Raw genomic sequence first — 27,192 nt, 5'->3', positions numbered from 1 at the left:
CCACAACTAAGTTTTATCGTGATAAATACTCATTTTGTTGCAATAGAGGCTCCGTATTGCAACAAACTATAGTGTCATTGCAATACGGTAGCGATATTGCGACAAACAAATTTCGTTGCGTGAGCCAGTTAGTTGGTTGCAATAGAGACTAGGTATTTCAACAGAATAACTATTCGTGGTAATATTTGGAAAGATATTGCAACACCAGTATGATGTTGCATTAGTTATAAATATTGTTGCGAAAATTGGCTAAATATTGCAACAAAATATGTATTGGTCACAATAGTATATATATTTATGGCCTCAATTTCGTTGCGTTGCAATAACTATTGTTTATTGCGACAAATTGCGTATCCATGGTAATATGTAGAGCATACTGCAAAAATCCCCTATTGTTATGAAAAAGAACAAGATATTGGCAACGATATTCATATAGTTAACGACGGACCTTCATTGGGGCCTTCTGGCATGTGGCCCACTAGCAAAATTGCATTCTTTTTAGTAGCCCTAATCCTATCATGGCCTGCAGCCCATGAGTCCATGATTGGTTGCCATATGACCACAATACATAGCTAGAGATAACGACCTACTCTGTAAAAAAATAGAGAACGACCTAGATGAACGGGACAACTTCTTCTCATCTCCATGCGGCTTCGGTAGCAGATCACTAGGTGCCTAGGTCCTCTGTCACTTTCGGTTGGCCTCCATCCTCACTCAATCCCCCTCCCCGAGTTAATTTCATCCAGAAACAACACTTGAGACAGTTGTACGAATTAGTATCACTATTCAAAATTTTGCATATCAGTACCATATTTAGGTCAAGCTGTTACAAAATGATCTAAACCGTGTGGTTTATTTACATATAAGTACCACAATTGGTGTAGTGCAAGCGGATTGGTACCACATATAAACACGTATTGACGGAAACTGACCAGCGGGATCCCCTGTCAAGGGCTGATGTGGCATGTTCTTTTGCTTGGTTTACATTTAATGACACAAATGGCCTCATTTGCAGGGAAAACTAAAAATCCGGCACCAAAAATTAAAAGACACGCTCGCCCGCCAGGATTCGAAACTTGGACGCACAGAATGCGGTAGAAGCTCGCTGACCACTACTCCACACAATTGCATGTGATAAAGTTGAGGCTTTCTTGTTTTTATACTCTAACTTATACCCTGTTTCTTTTATGGACGACTGTTTCGTTTTTAATATGTTTTTGGGTTTCTTTTATCTTTTTAGACACAAAAAAATGGCGCCTAAGTGATTCGAACACAGGAGCTCGCGCATATTTCTAACTCATATTTGTATATATAAAAGTTGAGGCACACATATTTCTATCTCATATAAGTACTCCCTCCAGGACAGTAATTTTGGTTCTTCTTCAAACTGAAGATTAATCTACATTCTGGAACAAAAAATACGTGATTCACAGAGCTATCATACCCGCGACCTAAAGCGTGTTGGGCCAACTGTAGGAAGTAGTATATTTACCTGCAGATATCTTTGTTGCCATGTACAGTAAGTAATATATTTATCTGCTTCTACTAAAAAATTGGAAATTTTGATGCATATTTATTTTCTGGAAAGTTTTAAAAATGTTGAGAACGCTTTTGGAAAATGTTGAACGTGTATTTGTTTTTAAATGTTCATCATGCATTCAGAAAATTGACAATGTGTATTCCAAATAAGGTTAGACGTGTATTAAAAAATTATTGTGTAAAATCATTCTTATATTTCTTTTATCTTTTTTCAGATCTTGGGTATTCTTCGGGTTTCCATTTTTTTTATGCACACTTCTTTTTTATATAAGTTTTGTAATAAACGGTATATGTTTTTTCAATACTGTCCACATATTTTTAATTTATACTGAACTTTTTATTATGTCACATTTTTTGAAAATACACACCAAAAATTCTTTTATAAATACACACTGAAGACTATTGTATAATATATGAACAATTTTCTTATATATACATTGAACATTTTCTAATAAAGTTTTAGGATCAATCTCAAAAGACAAACAAGTAGTTACAATTTAACGTGGCAATTTTAATCTGCTTGCTTCTCAAAAGACAACAGCACGTCAATACTAAAGAAACACAAGACGAAGCAACTAAATCAGACAAAAACCAAACTAACAAGTCGCGTACTCGCGCCAGTAACATTTGTAGCAAGTCTGTAAGGATTACCCTACACCAAATAGCGCACTTGTGACAATGACAGAGAGGCAGTTAGCAGGCTAAGTGGCTAACACAAACAACTACGGGGGGATCTGATGGTGCAGAGCTTAGCACGAAAGAAAAGGGTTTTCGTCTTTACGAAGTAACCTTGACGGCCGCTGGTGAGCTTCACGTGGACGCCCTTGTCGACGAACTTGGTCAGGTCAAGCGCGGTCTCCTTGCGCTGGCAGGGGCGGATGGGCACGCCGACGCCGGCGCTGCTTCGCGGTGGTGCCGTACTGCCGAAGGCGTTGTAGTCGGCAGCCCGGCAGGGACTGACGGGAGGGGCCGGCGAGGCGGCGAAAATGACTGGGCGAGGCACTGAGGCAGGTGCTGGCGGCGGATCGAACGCGTAGAGCAGAGGGGATCAGGGCAATCAGCCGGCGTCGACAGGCACGGGACGAGCAGTCTAGGCAGTAGGCTGTTCCTGGGCTTTTTTTCTCGGGCCATCCTCCTAGTAAATAACCCAGCCTATAGCTCCACCCCGCGCCCCCTGTTGCACCGGCCCTGTGTTTTTTGTTCGTTTTTACTTTTCCTTTATATTTTCTGTTTTTGTTTTATTCTATGTTAAAATAATTTGCGATTGCAAAAAGATTCTAAATTTTCAAAAAAATTGAATTTTCAAAAAAAGTTCTTGAATTAAAAAACTGTTCATGATTTCAAAAGAATAAACATTTTTCAATTTAATTGAACATTTTTATTTTGAAGAACAAATTTTTATGAGCATTTTTAATAATGGTGAATAATTTTTGTATTTGATGAACACGTTTGAGTTCGAGGAACCTTTTTTGAACTTGATGAACAAAATTTGTTCAATATTTCCTTTTTGAACAAATGGATGAACAAATTTAATTCAATGAACAATTTTTGAAAACTATGAACAAAATTCGTATTTTATGAACATATTTTTAGTTCAATGGCCAAATTTAGAATTTTGAAGAACATTTTTGAAATAGGTGAACAAAAAATTGAATTCAATGAAGATTTCTTGAATCGTTAAACTTTTGTTTTACGTGGAAAATGGGCCGGCCAATATGACAGCCCAACGCACGAGGGGGGGGGGTGTGCATGCCAGGTCGCTTGCGGGCGACCTGTGCACCATATGGGATCCCCCGATCGAGAGGCAGAGGAGCAGACCTAGCGATTTGGGCGAGATCGCAATGGAGGGCGGCAGACGCGTGGTCGAACTGGAAAGAAGGTGAAGAGAAGTAGGGCTATCTTTGCTGATGGGCTAATGTAGAGCGCTACTATATTCAACCTAGTATTCAGAACCCAGGTGACAGAGTTCCGGGTCAACAGAGTTTTGACCATTTTCCAATTTTTTTGCAGAACTGAAAGTGAAATTCCAACTTTACGAGAGACTTACTTGTTCAAACTTGACAGATTGGAATTTCTGAGTTCAAACATTGAATCTACAAACAAGGATATCAGAAAGTGTATTCTCTATCAGGACCTTCTGATGAGTGCACAACTTCAATTCAGACATGGTTTATGTAGACAAACTAGACGTACATGCCCTCTTTCTCAAAAAAGGGATCTCCGATTGGATTATATTGGGTCGGCATCGTCCTCGCACTAGAAGCCCCGATGAGTTGGTACCTTGGGAGCTCCGGTTACAATTAGCTAGGGTTTTCTAGTTGTAAAATACCGAGTATATGTAGTGTCATTTGATTTTATTCCCCCGGTATGTGTGGAAACCACAAGACCTTCGATGGAGATGATCTATATATGTTCTTGGTATTGGAATTTCCATGCAAGGTTCTAGTATGCCCTGACAACTACTCTTTCTCCCATGTGATTCTAGTATCAATCTTTCCATGTGAGATTCTAGTTCGGCGTGGTCGTCGGATCTTCCTTGGATTGGATTATATTGGATCGAGTTTGCACTGTAAGCCCCGGTGAGTTGGTAGCCTGGGATCGCCTGTTATGGTTAGCTAGGGTTTGCTAGTTGGAAAATGCTGAATATATGTGGTGGCATTTGATTTTTGGTTGTATGATTAACATGATGATTCCCTATATATGTGTATAAACTACTTGTTGATCTGGGACAGAGACGATGATGAGGAGATAGATGAGTTATGGCTCTATCCCCCCCAATACGTGTGGAAACCACAAGACCTTCGATGGAGATGATTTATATATGTTCTTGGTGTAGGTATTTCCATGTGTAGCTGGGTCTTCTTTGGATTCGATTCTATTGGATTTGCGGACCGACCGGTAAGAAGAAAGCGGTCGATCCATTGGGGGTTTATTGCATGTGTGTGCGCGCGCGTTTTCCATCACGTCCTTCGTGTTCTTTGCCATCTCCCGTCCTACCGCCCCATCACAAGATCGAACTGTGAGATCAGGACCGACATAGATCGACCGTCTCATCACCCCATATCTACTCATGTTCAAGGCAAGAGTAAAGCGAGGGTGACATACGATTTCTACCAATGAGTGCAGAACACAACATCTCCATTACCCTCGCCGTCTCGGCTGTTGTTCCTGTGTCGACTACATACTCTCCCCGCCAGCACACCATCATGTACGATTCGCAACGACGCGAACATCTATCTCGGCCAGTCAGCGAAAGAAAAATTACAAACAAATTTTAGTAATATTATTTTCAGCAGCAGATATATTCCATATTGATTTGATTTTTTTTCAATTTATTTCATTATTCTAAATGTTTCCTTAAAACACTGCTTTCCAAACAAATAATTAAGCGTGTACTCTGCTTTAGGGAAGTAATTTTTAACCTTCCCGCTAAAGCCTTCAGTCTCCCTCCATTTTTTTTAATTTCCCACCAAATAATTTGGTCGTCTCTACCGCCACAATTTCTTAACCTCCCCGTTAAACACCCCTCACAGATTTTCCCGATTATTTCTCTTCACCAAATCGTAGATCAGATCTGAGCTCTCTCGTCCTGGTTCCTCCGTCCTCACGGCGTCATGACGGCGTCGACACTGCAGACCACACCGGAGTCCATCGAACATACACTGCCTCAAGTTATTCCTTTCTCCCAAATCTCCTCCGTGCAGCGCTGCGCCTAGAGTCGAGCGAAGGCTGCGTCCTCGGCGGCACTAGGAGAGGCCGGGGATGAAGCCGGCGAGGCCCTCGTGGTTGGTGAGCATGGCCCAGACGACGTCGAGCGGAGCGCCGACCCGCACCCGCGCGCGCACTAGCCGCCGGTTCTTCTTCGGTTCTTCCCCGACAGTTTCCGCACCTCCATCTCGAACGCGTACTGCTCGTCCTGGCCCTCTTCCACCTCCCTGCCCCCTGCGGTCATTAGATCCTTCCCTTCGTAGGTGTCCAGTGTCCTCGCCGGCGACATCGGGGGCGCTCTCGGAGGAGGACGAGGAGGAGGCCGGGAGGGGGGTTCCGTTGGGAAGGGGCGGGGCGAGAGACGAAGCGGATGCGCGCGGGGCTGCAGAAATTGGTGGTGGTGGCGACGGTCAGGAGGAGGCAGAGGCGGAGGCGGAGGCGGAGGCGGTGGGGGTGGGGGCGGTCGTGGGGAGACGAGGAGGAGGGGCAGCAGGAGGCGGTGGGTGGTATGGCCATAGCAGCGCCCCCTTTCTATCGTAGAACAACCACACGGACGGCCGCCGTGCAACACTCCTTACCCTCGCCTCTGGCATGGCCGCCGGGATGCAATTGCCTGCCTGGCCTTCCTACTACAACAACCCCCAGGATGCAACCGCCGTGCAGCACTCCTCACTGTCAATGCCGTCCACGGCGACCATAGCCACTCCCTCACGCATTGAAGAGGATGTTCCTCCGTCGCTTCCCTTGCCATCGAAGTTATCGTTTCGTCGCCGTCCACTTCCGCATGGTCTGCATCCTCACAGCTCCCTTTCCTCTCCTGCAAGAACCTAAGATCTGAAGATGTCACTGCAACTACAAGTGAAAGGATCCAAGATCCTCACCAACATACTTGCTTGATGCTTTACAATTACTGCTACGCTTGTAGATATATAGATATACTTGGCTTGAAGTTGAATTTCTACTAGTGTTGTTGGCTTGTTGCTGTACTCTTCCATGGGTATTGTCCAATAGTAATATTCCATGGGTAATGTTCAATAGCATTTATGGAACATGAAAGAATGCTATTTATAAAATTAACTGACCAGGATACTAAAGATGTCTTGCTTGTGCTGCACATACACAGGTAGTTTGTTTCTTTCTGTAACTAAAACGTTGAGTTTACTGAATCTTGTGTCTTTCTGTAACTGAAACGTTGCGTTTACTGAATCTTGTTTCTTTCTGTACACTGGCTAGTGATCCTCGGCTGTACATATACTGCAGTAGTTTGTGTCTTTCTATGACTGAGAGAAGTAGACAAACATCATCGGCTGCACTAAATAGTGTTATTTCGTACGAATGTATTGATGTTTCCCTGTCAAGTTGGCCTATGTGGGTGTCAAGTTGGCCTATGTGGGTGTATGCCATGGCCAGGGACTGGTGTCAACTGACACAAGTCATATCTTGTAATTTCTTCATAAATCTGTGTTAATTACTGTCCATATACGTATGCTGACCCCTTTGCAATGAAGGCTGACACTATAGTAGTTTTTGTCTAGCTTCGTCCCTGGCCATGGCGACTGCGACCACGACCACAACTCCTGTATTTTTGTATTTTGGAGTGCCCCACGTTTTGTGTAAATAGTCTCAAGTTTTCTTTTTGACTATGTAAAATATTACCAAGTTAATATCAGAACCACTGTCCTATACTGAACCATACTGCCACATTCAGCGTATTTGACCTTGGTAGTTTGCTTACCACATTCAGGCTACATTTGATTTCATTTAATCTCTAAAGCCTAGCTTATTTTTGCTTACAACAGCTTCTGTATAGACTTGAATAGATATTTTTCCGGTCACTTTTTATACCTGCTTTAAGTACCACATTTCTTCTGAAATTGACTGAAATTATGATATTACTTACAGAAGGGCACGGTGATGAATTCAACGCAATATCCTGCTAATAGCAGATTGAGTACAATACACGGCAACTTGATAATAATATTTATGTTCACTTCAATAGCTAGGGATGCGTCAGGTAATGTGCACGCTTAAGAGGAAAGAGATGATGCACATTACTCCTTTCTGCAAGGTACACAACATCCTTAATTCTTAATGACTTATCTGAATGGTGCATATTGATAATGCTAAGTCCCTTAATTGTTTTTGTGTTCAGTAAAGAAAGGATTTTTTCCCGTAACAAGGATGGGAAGTATTTGCCAAAAAAAACAAGGATGGAAAGTATAACAGCTTACAAAAACCAACGTGGACAACACAGATCTGGTAAAAAAATTATGACATTTAAGCTATCTCTAACACTTGCTATTATGCATAAAATCCTTGATTGCTTAATCATCAAAACCGTTAATCCTTATACAGGAACTCGAGTAAATCATACTCACAAATAAGTTTTTGAGAAGGTACGAGTCTAACTAAATATGCATGCTTCGATGCTAACTGTACTTCCATGTGTCAAGCATCTCATTGTTATACTATTTGCAGAGAGACTTGGAAACCAGAGAAGAGGAGCGAAGATCAAGACTAGAATTTGAAAAAAAAAACATGATGGCAAAGTTTACAGAATTGAGCCAACAGATGGGAACCCAACAGCTGATTACATTCATATGCTTGCGACCTTGTAAGATCTATGTTGCTTAATTGCATTGCTAAAAGTGCACTTCTATTTTCAGGTGCTAACGAAGAGGATTAACAAAGGAAATAGTATCCAAACTTGCAAAATACTCTTTTACATAGATCTACTCCTAATAAGACTCCAGTTGCAAGGCCAACTATTATTTCTTCAAATGCTCTCATACAAGTTGCAACGAGGAATTCTCGAATGTTTAAAGCAATGGTAAGTCACAGCCTTGCTTTCTCTTCATGTTCACCTGCATTTTATACGTCATTGGCCTTCATAATTAGCTAGTTGCTGCTTCTTTTTCACCATGTGTTGTTGCTGCATCAAGGCACAACTTCAAAAAATGAATATGTGCTAGCTAGGGACATGAACTTAACTGAAACTATACATCAAATCACAACTTAAGTCACATCGGAAGCTTTTAGTACTTAGGCTTTAGACATTTACAGTTGTAAAATTGTTCTGATCGCTCAGTCATATGCTTGTTGAGACAGTGTTACTTCAGTTAGTCTGATGACATTTTTTTAACAATGGGGTTGGAATAATTGTACGGCATAAGTTATTTGGACTCATTAACTAGAACTATTTTTTTGTTTTCTTGATTGCAGGATCCAAAGAACTAGCTGGACTGGACTCTAGATCATGGACAGTTTAGTTTGGCACTTAATTAGGATGGCTAAATTACATCTGAGTTTCATTTTATGGATATTTGCTATGAGAATTATGAATTTATGAATGTACATATTATATGTATGGTTTGGAATATTGTAATTGAATGCCTGTATTTTTTTACGGTTGCAATGGGCTATTACCACAACCAACTTTTGGTTGAAATAGAGTATCGCCATGAAAAGTTGGCATTGTTACAGTAGCTTCTCGCTACAAGCATTTTGATCGTTGTGATAACTATTTGGTGCTACCGAACTAAGTTTTGTTGAAACAGAGTATCGTCACAAAAAGTTTAAATTGTCGCAATAGTTTTTTGCCATGAATAGTTTACTTGTTGTGATACCTATTTATCACATCAAAACGATTGTGTTCCAATTTCCTGTTTCGACGACTGAAATATTTGTTGCCATAAGTTTAGCACCACAAGTGTAACGGTTCGTGGCAAAATGCCTGCTACCACGAAAACAAGGATTGTTGCCATATATTGTTGCCACAATTAACTATTGCCATGGAAGAGTATGCGCTATGAAACAAGCGTCGTTGGCATAGATTGTTGCCACAAATGTCTATCGCCACGAGCTATTAGTCGCCACGATTAGTTACATGTTGCATTAAAGCTATCTCCACAAACCAAATTGTGGCATCAGGTGAGTGTTGCCGCGGAAAACCATGTGGCGACTTTCCCACATGGTTGTTGCAATAGCGCACTTTATTGCCACATTTTCTTTTTTGTGGCAACAACCTATTACCATGTGTCCAGTCGCAACGACTGCCAACGAAAGTCGTTTTGTGGCAATAGGTACTTATCACCACAAATCAGTATGTATTGCGACGAACGATTTTGTTGCAATAGACCCGGATCCTTGTACTGTTTAAACATCAGGAACACCGAAGCGGATCTCTAAAAACAGCCGCATGGTGCCGAAGAGCGAGGCATCTGCAACATCTACCAAAGAGCCAAGCGCAGATTGGGTGAGGAGGCAATGTTAGTGCTGGCAACGACGGATGGCGTGGACCACGCCGAGGCAACACATCTTGCCATCTCCTGCTTGCCTCTTCTCCTTCGCACCCATGCTCATGTGAGCCAGTTGAGTGTCCACCATGGGCGAACCATTGGCAGCTAACGGCGACTGCGGGGCCAATGCCTCATCATCATCATCGCTGGCCTCGTCAGCGGGGAGGCCCATGGCTCAAGGTATCTATTAGCATGGTCCTATGACTCAAGGTATCTATTAGCGTGGCATTATAGACGCACGGCTATGCACGTGCGTCTATGATGTCACGCCGTTGTTCTCTTACTGTGCCCACGAGGGTTGACAATCAAAGGCGCCATGTTTGATTATATGACCAAGTGTATGTTGGAATTTTGCTAGTAGGCCTTTGGCCCAAAGCCCAACTAAAATTCTGAAATTCTCTTGGCTCATTCATGCACACATGTGAGTGGAGTGAGTGAGGCTAAAGTTTAGTCCCACCCCGGAAGTTGAGAGAGAGTTGCACCTCTTTATAAGGTGAGCTCTTCTACCACTTGTATGAACATGAGAAGAGGAGACCTACACGCGCGCTCCTCCTCCTCGCTCGCCACGCCATGCCTCGTCACGACGCGCCGCGCCGCGGGTTGCGGGATTGAGCCGAGCAGAGGACATAGCTATGCGTGTTGTCTATATTTTTGCTGCTCGGGAAAAATTAATGAGTCATTAATTAATAATTAATAAACGCGTTAATTACTGAACCGTTTCCGATTCTTTTGGATCGTGACGACTCGGACGTGGAGTTTCCTCCCACGACCTACCCGGCCCGCACTATATAGTCAGGCAGACGTCTACCCTAGCCGCCGCCGCTTCATATGGTTTCTCACCACCGTTCCAGATCATTGCATCTCCAAGCAAGTCTTCTCCGTCCCTCCTTTCAGCGTGCATCGGGAGAAGGGACAGCAGGCCTCCGGAACCCCGCCTCTCGTGATCCTGTACGGGAGAGGGGCGATCAGGTTTTTGGGGAGCGCACTCGCGCGACTGCTAGCAGCACGACTTCACGAACGACGACTTCTTCCCCGACCTCGGCAACCTCATCCTCGACGACATGGGCGACAACATCAACGCCGGCGGTGCTGCTCCCGCTGCACCGTATGTGATTCTATCCTTCATGTTCGAGATCGTGGTAGAATTCATGTTTCTAGTACATGCCCTAGATGTGATCTGTTCATCTGCTATGCTAGTTCACATGATTAGTTTAATCTCTGCTACTGTAGTCATGATCTATCTTCTAATTATTCGGATTAAGTCTCGTAGTAACTTGCTCATATTTCCAAAAATCCAAAAACCTGATTATAGGCAATTTACTCCAAGTGGTTTTGCTGTGCATCTGAAGCCGCCTGCCTTTAAGGGGGCGCAATATAAGAGGTGGCGCACGAGAGCAGTCTACTGGTTTCAGACCATGGGCTGCTATGACGCCACCAAGGGCAAGCCTGAGGGTGATCTTAATCCAGCACAGCTGGAAGCTTTCAAGAAGATCGATACCCTCTTTAAAGGCGCTCTTCTGAGTGTTCTTGATGAGTCCATTGTGGATTCGTATATGTCGTTTGACAACGGCAAGGACATGTGGGCTGCGCTCGAGGCCAAGTTTGGTGCCTCGGACGCCGGCAGCGAGTTGTACGTCATGGAGCAATTCTATGACTACAAGATGACTGATGAGTGTCCTGTTGTACAGCAGGCTCATGAGATACAGTCGCTCGCAAAAGAATTTGAGTACTTCAAGTGTGTGTTGCCGGACAAATTTGTTGCCAAGGCATCATTGTCAAGCTTCCACCTTCGTGGAACAATTTTGCTACTTCCCTGAAATACAAGAGACAGGAGTTTTCCATTGCGGATCTCATTGGTACTCTTGATGTTGAAGAGAAGGCGAGAGCAAAGGACACACGTGCTCGAGTTGCTGAGGGAGGTTCTAGTGCCCACATGGTACATAAGAAGAACTCCCAGCCCAACAAGTTCAAAAACAATAAGAACAAAACTCAGGGCAAAGGCAAGTTTGATACAAAGAACAAGCCATCACATTCTACCAACTTCAAGAAGAATTCTCATAAGAAGGGGAAGGGACTTTGCCATGTCTGCGGTGATCCTAATCACTGGGCTCCGAAGTGTCCTAACCGCTTTGAGGAGCGCAAACATGAGAAGAGCGGCAAGTCCGCTAATGTTGTCATCGGTGATATTGATATGAAGGAATCATGGTACGGTATTTTTCCTACCATACTTTCAGTATTTCAATCCCCTGGTTGGTTAATTGACACCGGTGCCAATGTACATGTTTGTGCTGATGCCTCCATGTTTTCTTCTTACCAGGCAACAGGGACTTCACCCGTGCTGATGGGGAACGGGTCACATGCCATCGTTCGAGGTGTTGGTACGGTCGATCTGAAGTTTACTTCGGGGAAGACTGTGCGTCTGAAGAACGTTCATCATGTGCCGTCCATAAATAAAAATCTCGTTAGCGGTTCCCATTTATGTCGAGATGGTTTTAAGTTAGTTTTCGAATCCAATAAAGTTGTAATTCTAAGTATGGACAATTTGTTGGAAAAGTCTATGAGAGCGGAGGCTTGTTCCGCCTGTCTTTGTCAGATATTTGCACTAAAGTTATTAATAATGTTTGCCACAACAATGAGTCTGATATTTGGCATTCACCACTTTGTCACATTAACTTTGGTTGCATGATGCGGCTAGCCAATATGAATTTAATTCTGAAAATCTCTACTGTCAAAGGCTCTAAGTGCCAAGTATGTGTGCAAGCAAAGCAACCTCGCAAGTCCCATAAGACTGTAGAGGCAAGAGACTTGGCGCCACTAGAGCTTATACATTCTGATCTTTGTGAGATGAATGGCATGTTGACAAAAGGTGGAAAGAGATACTTCATGACGTTGATTGATGACTCCACTAGATATTGTTATGTGTATCTCCTGAAACCAAAAGATGAGGCTTTAACTTTCTTCAAAAACTATAAAGCTGAGGCAGAGAACCAACTTGATCGAAAAATTAAACGGCTTAGGTCCGATCGTGGTGGAGAGTATTTTTCCAATGAATTTGATCTGTTTTGTGCGGAACATGGTATAATCCATGAGATGACGCCTCCCTACTCACCTCAGTAAAATGGGGTAGCCGAAATAAAGAACCGAACTCTAACTGATATGGTTAACACCATGTTAGACACATCGGGTCTTTCCAAGGAATGGTGGGGGCAGGCGCTAATGACTGTGTGTCATGTCCTAAACTGAGTTCCCACAAAGCATAAGACCATGACTCCGTTTGAGGAATGGGAAAGGAAAAGATCGAAACTCTCTTACCTACGTACTTGGGGTTGTTTGGCGAAAGTCAATATACCAATTCCCAAGAAGCGCAAGCTTGGACCAAAAACCGTGGATTGCGTTCTTCTGGGCTATGTTTTTCATAGCATCAGCTATAGATTTTTGATAATAAAATTTGAGGTATCCGACATGCATGTTGTTACGATTATGGAGTCGAATGATGCAACTTTCTTTGAGGACATATTTCCTATGAAGGATATGTCGAGTTCATCAAATCAGGAGATACCTACTCCATCTAGTGAGGAATTCACTGTAATTCCTGAACCCACCATTGCGATGGAACACGTTGAGAATCCTGTTGAGGGTGACAATGGAACTCCTGTGAGGAGTAAGAGACAGAGGACTGCAAAGTCCTTTGGTGATGATTTCATTGTGTACCTAGTGGATGACACACCCAGGACTATTTCAGAAGCCTATGCATCTCCTGATGCTGACTACTGGAAGGAAGCTGTACGTAGCGAGATGGATTCCATCTTAGCTAACGGTACCTGGGAGATCACCGACCGTCCTTATGGGTGCAAACCTGTAGGATGTAAGTGGGTGTTCAAGAAGAAGCTTAGACTTGATGGTACGATTGAAAAGTACAAGGCACGGCTTGTGGCCAAGAGTTATACCCAGAAAGAAGGTGAAGACTTCTTTGACACTTACTCACCCGTGGCTAGACTGACCACAATTCGGGTGCTACTATCACTGGCTGCCTCACATGGTCTTCTCGTTCATCAAATGGACGTTAAGACAGCTTTCCTCAATGGAGAGTTGAAGGAGGAAATTTACATGGATCAGCCAGATGGTTTTGTAGTACCTGGTCAGGAAGAAAAGGTGTGCAAGTTACTAAAGTCTTTATATGGCCTTAAACAAGCTCCTAAGGAGTGGCATGAGAAGTTCGAAACATTAACTGCTGTCGGCTTTGTAGTAAACAATGGTGACAAGTGTGTGTACTATCGCTATGGTGGGGGTGAAGGAGTTATTCTTTGTCTGTATGTCGACGACATACTGATCTTTGGAACCAAACTTGATTTAATCAAGGAGGTTAAGGATTTCTTATCTCGTTGTTTTGAGATGAAGGATCTAGGAGTAGCTGATGTTATCTTAAACATCAAGCTGTTGAGAGATGAGAATGGTGGGATCACACTGCTTCAGTCTCACTATGTGGAAAAGGTCTTGAGTCGTTTTGGACTGCACGCCTTCTCCAACTCCATATGATGCTAGTGTGTTGCTTCGAAAGAATCGACAGATTGCTAGAGATCAACTGAGGTATTCTCAGATTATTGGCTCGCTTATGTATTTGGCGAGTGCCACGAGGCTTGACATCTCTTTTGCTGTGAGCAAGCTGAGTCGGTTTGTGTCAAAACCGGGAGATGATCATTGGCATGCGCTTGAGAGAGTTATGCGCTATTTGAAAGGCACCGCGAGCTATGAGATTCACTACACCGGGTATCCAAGGGTACGGGAGGGTTATAGTGACTCAAACTGGATATCTGATGCTGATGAGATTAAGGCCACAAGTGGTTATGTTTTCACACTTGGTGGTGGCGTTGTTTCCTAGAAGTCTTGCAAGCAGACCATCTTAACGAGGTCAACTATGGAAGCAGAACTCACAGCATTAGACACTGCCACTATTGAAGCAGAGTGGCTTCGTGAACTCTTGATGGACTTACCTATGGTTGAAAAACCAATACCCCCTATCCTGATGAACTGTGATAATCAAACTGTGATCGTCAAAATAAACAGTTCAAAGGACAATATGAAGTCCTCAAGGCATGTGAAGAGGAGACTGAAATCTGTCAGAAAATTGAGAAACTCCGGAGTTATTACGTTGGATTATATCCAAACATCGAAAAATTTGGCAGATCCCTTCACAAAGGGTCTATCACGCAATGTGATAGATAATGCATCGATGGAGAGGGGTCTGAGACCCACCACATGAGTTGTCCATAGTGGTAACCCACTCTATGTGATCGGAGATCCCGTGAAGTAGAAGTGGGAGACAAGTTGTTGGTCAGCTGGGAGGAGAGTATCCCTATATTACCTATCCCACTCCATGAAGATGCAATACTCTCCTGATCTGCATGGCAGGTTGATACTTATCTTAATGTGTTCCAAGTGGCTTATTCGGGTAAGCTGAGATGTTGTCCTGCAGAACATCTTTTGAGGAACACACCTATATGAATTTGACTGTTAATGTCGCAGTCTGTGAGAATTGAGTGTTCTCTAATAAATTCATGAAAAGGCCCTGGAGTATGACGTATACGCTCCACCCGCGGGGAAGCCTTGCGGTAGCCCAGTATCGGTCAAGAATTTGTGTGAAACTAGTCTCGCAGAAAACTTGTAGTTCAAGGCATAGTCCACTATTCAAGTTGTGATCTAGTGTAGCATAAATCTCTAAGTGGAAGTTCAACTTCACAGTCTTCACTAAGCTCCGGTATATAAACAATGTTTTGGAACTAAATGATGAGATGTGCCAATGAGACTTTGTGGGGGATTGTTGGAATTTTGCTACTAGGCCTTTGGCCCAAAGCCCAACTAAAATTCTGAAATTCTCTTGGCTCATTCATGCACACATGTGAGTGGAGTGAGTGAGGCTAAATTTTAGTCCCACCCCGGAAGTTGCGGGTTGCGGGATTGAGCCGAGCAGAGGACATAGCTATGCGTGTTGTCTATATTTTTGCTGCTCAGGAAAAATTAATGAGTCATTAATTAATAATTAACGGACGTGTTAATTAATGAACCGTTTTCGATTCTTTTGGATCGTGACGACTCGAACATGGGGTTTCCTCCCACAACCTACCCGGCCCGCACTATATAGTCAGGCAGACGTCTACCCTAGCTGCCGCCGCTTCATATGGTTCCTCACCACCGTTCCAGATCATTGCGCCGCCAAGCAAGTCTTCTCCATCCCTCCTTTCGGCGTGCACCGGGAAAAGGGACAGCAGGCCTCCAACAGTAGCGAACAATGTGTTCAGCAGGCCAGTGGGGAACGGATCCATGTCAGGTCGGGCAGTTCATGTATAGTAACCCGCATTGACGTACAACCGTCTAATGTTGGTGAAAGGAGGGATGTCCAGTAGTTTAACACATGTACATGAACATGGCCAACTGATCTGTTTCTTCAGAATATTATCTGTTCATATTCGAGCTAACTGGAGTGCATCAGACTAGCCATGTCAGTGATCTTTCTTGACGAAATATCATGTGACAAGTTATTGTTGGTGGTCTACATGATAATGTATCGACGTATCAGTGTATGATCGAAATCGTTGAAGATTCAATACCTAGTGCTGATTGTTAGCTAGACATCAGGAGCTCATGTGCAGTATCCTTAAGAACTGCTGTCAATGCATATTTGATTCAAAGAAAATCCATAGTAATCTTAGAGGATTATATATTTATATTCCATATGATTTTTCTCAAGATCCCGTTTGATTTATTGGATTGAACTTTTGGTGCCCATCTTTTTTTTTACAAATTTGTTCATTTGCACCCTGATAATCCAATTATTTAACTGTATGTATACGTCATTTAAGAGATTTATTAACTGCATAATATGTTTGGCAAAAATAACCATGCATCTTTAATGTGTAGGCCTGCTACCCAATTGAAACTTCAAAAAAGGACTGGACAAGTCATAGTTGAAGAACGACACGGTGGTGACGGGAAGCTACTCGGTGCCATACTGGGAGACTTCAGGGTTCATCGAGTACATTGAGTCGGGGCACAAGCAGGAGGACATGATCATGGGCTCATGGCGGTGCCCGAGGGAGCCAACGCCTTGCGTCTGGGTAAACGACGCCATCATCCGGACGCAGTTCGATGTCACCCGTCACATGTACTACTCCGTCACCTTGATCGCCGCTCGGTTGTGCGCCCAGGAAGAGAAGCTCAACGTGTCGGTCGCCCCCAACTCCAGCATGCTTCCCATCCAGACCGTGTACACCAACACCGGCTGGGACTCCTACTCCTGGGCCTTCAAGGCAAAGCATAGTGATGTATGCATGTCCATCCACAACATCGGCATTGAGGAGAACCCGAGCGCGACGACGAGCATTCTCCTCTTCTAGGGTGGATGATCATGTCGGGATCGAAGGTTGTCAAGTACGTCGACATGCCGCACCATGTTGTTCCGCACGGCACGCGCGCCGTGGAGCTGGTGGCCGGTCTGGAGTGCACGCTGCTGCAGGAGGTGAGCATTGTGCCTGGACGGTCATACATGCTCTCATTCTCCGACGGTGACACGGGCAACGGGTGCAGCGGGTCCCTGGTCGTGGGCGCGTACGTGAAGGAAATATGCCCTAGAGGCAATAATAAAGTTATTATTTATTTCCTTATATCATGATAAAAGTTTATTATTCATGCTAGAATTGTATTAACCGGAAACATAATACATGTGTGAATACATAGACAAACAGAGTGTCACTAGTATGCCTCTACTTGACTAGCTCGTTAATCAAAGATGGTTATGTTTCCTAACCATGGACAAAGAGTTGTCATTTGATTAACGGGATCACATCATTAGTTGAATGATCTGATTGACATGACCCATTCCATTAGCTTAGCACCCGATCATTTAGTATGTTGCTATTGCTTTCTTCATGACTTATACATGTTCCTATGACTATGAGATTATGCAACTCCCATTTGCCGGAGGAACACTTTGTGTGCTACCAAACATCACAACGTAACTAGGTGATTATAAAGGAGCTCTACAGGTGTCTCCAAAGGTACATGTTGGGTTGGCGTATTTCGAGATTAGGATTTGTCACTCCGATTGTCGGAGAGGTATCTCTGGGCCCTCTCGGTAATGCACATCACTTAAGCCTTGCAAGCATTGCAACTAATGAGTTAGTTGCGGGATGATGTATTACGGAACGAGTAAAGAGACTTGCCGGTAATGAGATTGAACTAGGTATGGGATACCGACGATCGAATCTCGGGCAAGTAACATATCGATGACAAAGGGAACAACGTATGTTGTTATGCGGTCTGATCGATAAAAGATCTTCGTAGAATATGTAGGAGCCAATATGAGCATCCAGGTTCCACTATTGGTTATTGACCGGAGACGTGTCTCGGTCATGTCTACATTGTTCTCGAACCCGTAGGGTCCGCACGCTTAAGGTTACGATGACAGTTATATTATGAGTTTATGCATTTTGATGTACCGAAGGTTGTTCGGTGTCCCGGATGTGATCACGGACATGACGAGGAGTCTCGAAATGGTCGAGACATAAAGATTGATATATTGGAAGCCTATGTTTGGATATCGGAAGTGTTCCGGGTGAAATCGGGATTTTACCGGAGTACCGGGAGGTTACCGGAACCCCCCGGGAGGTATATGGGCCTTAGTGGGCCTTAGTGGAAGAAGAGAAGAGGCAGCCAGGGCTGGGCCGCGCGCCCCTCCACCCCTAGTCCGAACAGGACAAGGAGAGAGGGGGCTGGCGCTCCCCTCCTTCTCTCTCTCTCTATTCCCACTCCACGAATCCTATTCCAACTAGGAAAGGGGGGAGACCTACTCCCAGAAGGAGTAGGACTCCTCCTGGCGCGCCACACCTTGGCCGGCCGGCCCCCCTCCCTTGAACCTTTATATACGGAGGCAGGGGCACCCCTAGAGACACAAGTTGATCCACATGATCATATTCCTAGCCGTGTGCGGTGCCCCCTTCCACCATAGTCCTCGATAATATTGTAGCAGTGCTTAGGCGAAGCCCTGCGACGGTAGTACATCAAGATCGTCACCACGCCGTCGTGCTGACGGAACTCTTCCCCGACACTTTGCTGGATCGGAGTCCGGGGATCGTCATCGAGCTGAACGTGTGCTAGAACTCGGAGGTGCCGTAGTTTCGGTGCTTGATCGGTCGGGCAGTGGAGACGTATGACTACATCAACCAAACGCTTCCGTTGTCGATCTACAAGGGTACGTAGATCACACTCTCCCCATCTCCTTGCTATGCATCACTATGATCTTGCCTGAGCGTAGGAATTTTTTTGAAATTACTACGAAACCCAACAGTGGCATCCGAGCCTAGGTTTTATATGTTGATGTTATATGCACGAGTAGAACACAAGTGAGTTGTGGGCGATATAAGTCATACTGCTTACCAGCATGTCATACTTTGGTTCGGCGGTATTGTTGGACGAAGCGGCCCAGACCGACATTACGCGTACGCTTACGCGAGACCGGTTCTCCCGACGTGCTTTGCACATAGGTGGCTTGCGGGTGACAGTTTCTCCAACTTTAGTTGAACCGAGTGTGGCTACGCCCGGTCCTTGCGAAGGTTAAAATAGCACCAACTTGACAAACTATCGTTGTGGTTTTGATGCGTAGGTAAGATTGGTTCTTGCTTAAGCCCGTAGCAGCCACGTAAAACATGCAACAACAAAGTAGAGGACGTCTAACTTGTTTTTGCAGGGCATGTTGTGATGTGATATGGTCAAGACATGATGCTAAATTTTATTGTATGAGATGATCATGTTTTGGAACCGAGTTATCGGCAACCGGCAAGAGCCATAGGGTTGTCGCTTTATTGTATGCAATGCAATCGCGCTGTAATGCTTTACTTTATCACTAAGCGGTAGCGATAGTCGTGGAAGCATAAGATTGGCGAGACGACAACGATGCTACGATGGAGATCAAGGTGTCGCGCCGGTGACGATGGTGATCATGACGGTGCTTCAAAGATGGAGATCACAAGCACAAGATGATGATGGCCATATCATATCACTTATATTGATTGCATGTGATGTTTATCTTTTATGCATCTTATCTTGCTTTGATTGACGGTAGCATTATAAGATGATCTCTCACTAAATTATCAAGAAGTGTTCTCCCTGAGTATGCACCGTTGCGAAAGTTCTTCGTGCTGAGACACCACGTGATGATCGGGTGTGATAGGCTCTACGTTCAAATACAACGGGTGCAAAACAGTTGCACACGCGGAATACTCAGGTTATACTTGACGAGCCAAGCATATATAGATATGGCCTCGGAACACGGAGACCGAAAGGTCGAGCGTGAATCATATAGTAGATATGATCAACATAGTGATGTTCACCAACGAAACTACTCCATCTCACGTGATGATCGGACATGGTTTAGTTGATTTGGATCACGTAATCACTTAGAGGATTAGAGGGATGTCTATCTAAGTGGGAGTTCTTAAGTAATATGATTAATTGAACTTAAATTTATCATGAACTTAGTCCTGGTAGTATTTTGCAAATTATGTTGTAGATCAATAGCTCGCGTTGTTGCTTCCCTGTGTTTATTTTGATATGTTCCTAGAGAAAATTGTGTTGAAAGATGTTAGTAGCAATGATGCGGATTGGATCCATGATCTGAGGTTTATCCTCATTGCTGCACAGAAGAATTATGTCCTTGGTGCACCGCTAGGTGACGGACCTATTGCAGGAGCAGATGCAGACGTTATGAACGTTTGGCTAGCTCAATATGATGACTACTTGATAGTTTAGTGCACCATGCTTAATGGCTTAGAATCGGGACTTCAAAGACGTTTTGAACGTCATGGAGCATATGAGATGTTCCAGGAGTTGAAGTTAATATTTCAAGCAAATACCCGAGTTGAGAGATATGAAGTCTCCAACAAGTTCTATAGCTAAAAGATGGAGGAGAATTGCTCAACTAGTGAGCATGTGCTCAGATTGTCTGAGTACTACAATCGCTTGAATCAAGTGGGAGTTAATCTTCCAGATAAGATAGTGATTGACAGAATTCTCTAGTCACCATCACCAAGTTAGTAGAACTTCGTGATGAACTATGATATGCAAGGGATAACGGAAACGATTCCCAAGCTCTTCGTAATGTGGAAATTGACGAAGGTAGAAATCGAGAAAAACATCAAGTGTTGATGGTCAACAAGACCACTAGTTTCAAGAAAAAGGGCAAAGGGAAGAAGAAGGGGAACTTCAAAAAGAACAGCAAGCAAGTTGCTACTCAAGAGAAGAAACCCAAACCTGGACCTAAGCCTGAAACTGAGTGCTTCTACTGCAAAGGGACTGGTCACTGGAAGCGGAACTACCCCAAGTGATTGGCAGATAAGAAGGATGGCAAAGTAAACATAAGTATATTTGATATACATGTTGTTGATGTGTACTTTACTAGTGTTTATAGCAACCCCTCAGTATTTGATACTAGTTCAGTTGCTAAGATTAGTAACACGAAACGGGAGTTGCAGAATAAACAGAGACTAGTTAAGGGTGAAGTGACGATGTGTGTTGGAAGTGGTTCCAAGATTGATATGATCATCATCGCACACTCCCTATACTTTCGGGATTAGTGTTGAACCTGAATAAGTGTTATTTGGTGTTTGCGTTGAGCATGAATATGATTTGATCATGTTTATTGTAATACGGTTATTCATTTAAGTAAGAGAATAAATCATTGTTCTGTTTACATGAATAAAACCTTATATGGTTACACACCCAATGAAAATAGTTCGTTGGATCTCGATCGTAGTGATACACATAATCATAATATTGAAACCAAAAGATGCAAAGTTAATAATGATAGTGCAACTTATTTGTGGCACTGCTGTTTAGGTCATATTGGTGTAAAGCGCATGAAGAAACTCCATGCTAATGGGTTTTTGGAATCACTTGATTATGAATCAGTTGATGCTTGTGAACCATGCCTCATGGGCAAGATGACTAAAACGCCGTTCTCCGGAACTATGGAGCAAGCAACTGACTTATTGGAAATAATACATACTGATGTATGAGATCCGATGAGTGTTAAGGCTCGCGGCGGGTATCATTATTTTCTGACCTTCACAGATGATTTGAGCAGATATGGGTATATCTACTTAATGAAACACAAGTCTGAAATATTTGAAAAGTTCAAAGAATTTCAGAGTGAAGTGGAGAATCATCGTAACAAAAAAAAGTTTCTACAATATGATCGCAGAGGTAAAATATTTGAGTTACGAGTTTGGCCTTCAGTTAAAACAATGTGAAATAGTTTTACTACTCACGCCACCTGGAACACCACAGCATAATGGTGTGTCCGAACATTATAACGGTACTTTATTAGATATGGTGCGATCTATGATGTCTCTTATCGATCTACCACTATCGTTTTGGGGTTATGCATTAAAGACAGCTGCATTCACGTTTAAAAGGGCACCATCTAAGTCCGTTGAGACGACACAATTTGAACTATGGTTTGGTAAGAAACCAAAGTTGTAGTTTCTTAAAGTTTGGGATTGTGATGCTTATATGAAAAAGTTTCATCCTGATAAGCTCAAACCCAAATCGGAGAAATATGTCTTCATAGGATACCCAAAGGAGACTGTTGGGTACACCTTCTATCACAAATCCAAAGGCAAGACTTTTGTTGCTAAATTCGGAGTTTTTCTAGAGAAGGAGTTTCTCTCGAAAGAAGTGAGTGGGAGGAAAGTAGAACTTGATGTGGTAACTGTACCTGCTTCCTTATTGGAAAGTAGTTCATCACAGAAATCTGTTCCTGTGACTACTACACCAATTAGTGAGGAAGCTAATGATGATGATCATGTAACTTCAGATCAAGTTACTACCCAATCTCGTAGGTAAACTAGAGTGAGATCCGCACCAGAGTGGTACATCAATCCTGTTCTAGAAGTCATGTTACTAGACCATGACGAACTTGCGGCCATAAAATCTGAGATATGATCCAAGTATGAGAACAAAGTATGGACTTTGATGGATTTGCCCGATGATCGGCAAGCCATAGAAAATAAATGGATCTTCAAGAGGAAGACGGACGCTGATAGTAGTGTTACTATCTACAAAGCTAGAATTGTCGCAAAAGGTTTTCGACAAGTTCAAGGTGTTGACTACGATGAGATTTTCTCACTCGTATATATGCTTAAGTCTGTCCGAATCATGTTAGCAATTGCCGCATTTTATGAAATTTGGCAAATGGATAAACAAAACTGCATTCCTTAATGGATTTCTTAAAAAAGAGTTGTATATGATGCAACCAGAAGGTTTTGTCAATCCTAAAGGTGTTAACAAAATATGCAAGCTCCAACGATCCATCTATGGACTGGTGCAAGCATCTCGGAGTTGGAATATACGCTTTGATAAGTTGATCAAAGCATATAGTTTTATACAGACTTACGGTGAAGCATGTATTTACAAGAAAGTGAGTGGGAGCACTACAACATTTCTGATAAGTATATGTGAACAACATATTGTTGATCGGAAATAATGTATAATTTTCTGGAAAGCATAAAGGAATATTTGAAAGGAGTTTTTCAAAGAAAGACCTCGGTAAAGCTGCTTACATATTGAGCATCAAGATCTATAGAGATAGATCAAGACGCTTGATAAGTTTTTTCAATGAGTACATACCTTGACAAGATTTTGAAGTAGTTCAAAATGGAACAGTCATAGAAAGGGTTCTTACCTGTGTTACAAGGTATGAAATTGAGTAAGACTCAAAGCCCGACCACGGCATAAGATAGAAAGAGAATGAAAGTCATTCCCTATGCCTCAGCCATAGGTTCTATAAAGTATGCCATGCTGTGTACCAGATCTATTGTATACCCTACACTGATTTTGGCAAGGGAGTACAATAGTGATCTAGGAGTAGATCACTGGACAGCGGTCAAAATTATCCTTAGTGGAATAAGGATATGTTTCTCGATTATGGAGGTGAAAAAAGGTTCGTCGTAAAGAGTTACATCGATGCAAGTTTTGACACTGATCTAGATAACTTTAAGTCTCAATCTGGATACATATTGAAAGTGGGAGCAATTAGCTAGAGTAGCTCTGTGCAGAGCATTGTTGACATAGATATTTGCAAAATACATACGGATCTGAATATGGCAGGCCCGTTGACTAAAATTCTCTCACAAGCAAAACATGATCACACCTTAGTTCTCTTTGGGTGTTAATCACATAGCGATGTGAACTAGATTACTGAATCTAGTAAACCCTTTGGGTGTTGGTCACATGGCGATGTGAACTATGGGTTTTAAACACATGATGATGTGAACTATCGATGTTAATCACATGGTGATGTAATCTAGATTATTGACTCTAGTGCAAGTGGGAGACTGAAAGAAATATGCCCTATAGGCAATAATAAAGTTATTATTTATTTCCTTATATCATGATAAAAGTTTATTATTCATGCTAGAATTGTATTAACCGGAAACATAATACATGTGTGAATACATAGACAAACAGAGTGTCACTAGTATGCCTCTACTTGACTAGCTCGTTAATCAAAGATAGTTATGTTTCCTAACCATGGACAAAGAGTTGTCATTTGATTAACGGGATCACATCATTAGTTGAATGATCTGATTGACATGACCCATTCCATTAGCTTAGCACCCGATCGTTTAGTATGTTGCTATTGCTTTCTTCATGACTTATACATGTTCCTATGACTATGAGATTATGCAACTCCCGTTTGCCGGAGGAACACTTTGTGTGCTACCAAACGTCACAACGTAACTGGGTGATTATAAAGGAGCTCTACAGGTGTCTCCAAAGGTACATGTTGGGTTGGCGTATTTCGAGATTAGGATTTGTCACTCCGATTGTCGGAGAGGTATCTCTGGGCCCTCTCGGTAATGCACATCACTTAAGCCTTGCAAGCATTGCAACTAATGAGTTAGTTGCGGGATGATGTATTACGGAACGAGTAAAGAGACTTGCCGGTAACGAGATTGAACTAGGTATGGGATACCGACGATCGAATCTCGGGCAAGTAACATACCGATGACAAAGGGAACAACGTATGTTGTTATGCGGTCTGATCGATAAAAGATCTTCGTAGAATATGTAGGAGCCAATATGAGCATCCAGGTTCCGCTATTGGTTATTGACCGGAGACGTGTCTCGGTCATGTCTACATTGTTCTCGAACCCATAGGGTCCGCACGCTTAAGGTTACGATGACAGTTATATTATGAGTTTATGCATTTTGATGTACCGAAGGTTGTTCGGTGTCCCGGATGTGATCACGGACATGACGAGGAGTCTCGAAATGGTCGAGACATAAAGATTGATATATTGGAAGCCTATGTTTGGATATCGGAAGTGTTTCGGGTGAAATCGGGATTTTACCGGAGTACCGGGAGGTTACCGGAACCCCCCGGGAGGTATATGGGCCTTAGTGGGCCTTAGTGGAAGAAGAGAAGAGGCAGCCAGGGCTGGGCCGCGCGCCCCTCCACCCCTAGTCCAAACAGGACAAGGAGAGAGGGGGCTGGCGCCCCCCTCCTTCTCTCTCTCTCTCTCTTTTCCCACTCCACGAATCCTATTCCAACTAGGAAAGGGGGGGAGTCCTACTCCTTCTGGGAGTAGGACTCCTCCTGGCACGCCACACCTTGGCCGGCCGGCCCCCCTCCCTTGAACCTTTATATACGGAGGCAGGGGCACCCCTAGAGACACAAGTTGATCCACGTGATCATATTCTTAGCCGTGTGCGGTGCCCCCTTCCACCATAGTCCTCGATAATATTGTAGCAGTGCTTAGGAGAAGCCCTGCGATGGTAGTACATCAAGATCGTCACCACGCCGTCGTGCTGACGGAACTCTTCCCCGACACTTTGCTGGATCGGAGTCCGGGGATCGTCATCGAGCTGAACGTGTGCTAGAACTCGAAGGTGCCGTAGTTTCGGTGCTTGATCGGTCGGGTCGTGGAGACGTACGACTACATCAACCAAACGCTTCCGTTGTCGATCTACAAGGGTACATAGATCACACTCTCCTCATTTCGTTGCTATGCATCACTATGATCTTGCGTGAGCGTAGGATTTTTTTTAAATTACTACGAAACCCAACAGTACGCAGGGCAGGAGACCTTGAAGGTGTCGTACGAGTCCCAGGGCACGGGCGGGTCCAAGCTCGCCGAGCTCCACTTCACGGCGATCTCCAACCTGATGCGCGTGGTGTTCCAACGCTGGAACCACCACATGACGTCTGAAGCCACGCTCTGCGGTCTTGTGTTTGACGACATCTCGCTCGTCGCTGCGCATGCACACACTGCTCGCCGGCTGCTTCTGTAGCTAGCTCACACTTTAGACTGTTGGTGTGCTTGCGTGTGTTTATTTTGTATCTGCGGAATGTATTGACTATCTTTGGAATAAGTAAGGATGACATGAAATAAACTAAAATCGCATCTTTGTATTGTATTACTTGAAAATCAGGACTTGAATGTGCCATGTTAATCCCTGTCATTCAAAGCCAAGTGGAACAAATGAATAATTTATTGAACACTATGCAGCTCAAACTGAATTGAAAATAAATTATGACAAATCAGTCATGATCCCTGTTATGTGCAAGAAGTGATTTCCACACAGCTCCTCAATGCTCTCGGATGCAAAGGAGGGAACTTCCCATTCACATATTTAGGGTTAGCTCTCAGTGCCAACATAGATTTTATCCTCACTTGCAACAAATTAGAAGACTGTCTGGGTGCTCAACTATGATTTCATATGATGGAAGGTTTCTTCTAGTTAAGTCAGTTTTTTCAGCCCTTGCAATATTCTTCATGAGCACCCTAACACTACATGCTTCCATTATCAGCAAGATAAATAGGTATCTCGGGAATTTCTTATGAAGAAAGTTTGGGCAACAAATTGCTGGACCTACCCTAATTGCCTCAGACAATGTGTGTAAACCCAAAGATCAGGAGGGTTGGGGATTATAGATGTGTCCCTGCGCATACCAAAGCATTGATGATGATGAATATTCAAAAAATTCTCAACAAAGATCCATTGACCTAGGTGTCTCTTATTTGGGAGAAATACTATTCTGATTCTCTACCTGGATTTAAGATGGAAGGGTCAAGTTGGTGGGAAATCATCTAAAACTGCTACAAGAATATAAGGGGAACTCCAATTGCGTTAGGAAATGGCAAATCAATCCTCCTCTGGCATGGATTTTGGTTAGATCAACCACTCAAACACAAGCACCCAGAGATGCATTCCTATACAAAGACGGATATTCAATATGTGGATATCTGGAATCAGACTGAAGACCCAACCCAACTTTTCAACACAAGCCTACAATCAATTCACTCGGGTGCAGAGTATTCTTCAGAATCAAAGTAATTCTCAAGTGCGTGATAGATGGACATGCAAGGGTTCAAAGAGCAAGTATTCTTCAATCATAATGTACCACCATCTCTGTTCACAATAGGAGGAACGCCAATTTTTAAATGGCTATGGAAGAGTGCTTGCAGATTGAGGCATGTTATTTTTCTAGCTTCTACTCCATGATAGAGTTAATACGAGGAATTTGCTAAAAAGAAAACTATTTCACCTGGACTGTTATGATTATGTGTTTTGCCATGAGTGCATTGAGGAA

The 27,192-nt window shown here is 43.3% G+C and overlaps 2 pseudogenes; one reads left to right on the top strand and one right to left on the bottom strand.

Annotated features, from left to right (window-relative positions):
- Positions 1–5,066: 5,066 nt before the first annotated feature.
- LOC147985991 (uncharacterized) lies at positions 5,067–5,914 on the bottom strand (annotated as a pseudogene).
- Positions 5,915–9,715: 3,801 nt separating this feature from the next.
- Positions 9,716–25,889, top strand: LOC125537355 (protein BIIDXI pseudogene; annotated as a pseudogene).
- Positions 25,890–27,192: the final 1,303 nt, after the last annotated feature.

The sequence above is a fragment of the Triticum urartu genome, chromosome 2A, assembly GCF_056163025.1.
Source record: "Triticum urartu cultivar PI428250 chromosome 2A, HENAU_Tu73, whole genome shotgun sequence".
Taxonomy (NCBI): domain Eukaryota; kingdom Viridiplantae; phylum Streptophyta; class Magnoliopsida; order Poales; family Poaceae; genus Triticum; species Triticum urartu.
This window is presented reverse-complemented; position numbering and strand designations above follow the sequence as displayed.